This window comes from Capsicum annuum, chromosome 4, assembly GCF_002878395.1.
Source record: "Capsicum annuum cultivar UCD-10X-F1 chromosome 4, UCD10Xv1.1, whole genome shotgun sequence".
NCBI classification, from domain to species: domain Eukaryota; kingdom Viridiplantae; phylum Streptophyta; class Magnoliopsida; order Solanales; family Solanaceae; genus Capsicum; species Capsicum annuum.
This window is the reverse complement of record NC_061114.1, coordinates 2,882,157-2,882,865: the sequence shown is the minus strand read 5'-3', so window position 1 is coordinate 2,882,865 and position 709 is coordinate 2,882,157.

The window sequence follows — 709 nt, the reverse complement described above, 5'->3', positions numbered from 1 at the left end:
CTATGAAGTTGGAATGTGTCTTAGCAAATTTGGTCATAATTCAGGGGTATTAGATGTTTTACTTCTTGCTATTCAACGACAGAATTTGTCCGTCACTAACTTTTTTTTCCTATTGTAGTGGGGCCCAATGAAATGTGGATCGCATCGGGAAGTCCTACGTTGAGGGAGGTAAAGTATTTCCTAGCATAAGCAACTTTAAACCTAGCTCGAACTCGAAATGTCTGATTAAATTTTTTCAACTATAAGTGATTGGTGAATTATGGTATGCAGCTGGTTTGTTGTTGACACTTGGTCCTCTTTTTTCATGATTGGTTAGGTTTCAAATTGATTTTGCAATCAATGTTCAAAAAAGGACTTTTTTTTTTACCAAAACCTTTGAAAAAGAAAGATCTATTTTGTCAGCAACATCACCTAACACATTAATAATGTTGAGTGGACTGATTTTGTGTGCTTATAAATTCATTGATCCAACTCAAATGTAAAAGAGATAAGCACTCAGTAACTTCCAATTATAGTAAAAGTTGCTACGACACATTCTAATTTTACAGGGGTCCTATTACCTTCCTGAACTCAACTTTAACGTAATTTTTGTCACCCTTTTATGCTAACGTAGCACCTTTATTATATAAAATGGGGTCCACGTAAAGTATATCACATCGCTAGAAAGGTTGACGAAAAGTATCATGTCAGATAAAAAGATTGACAAAAG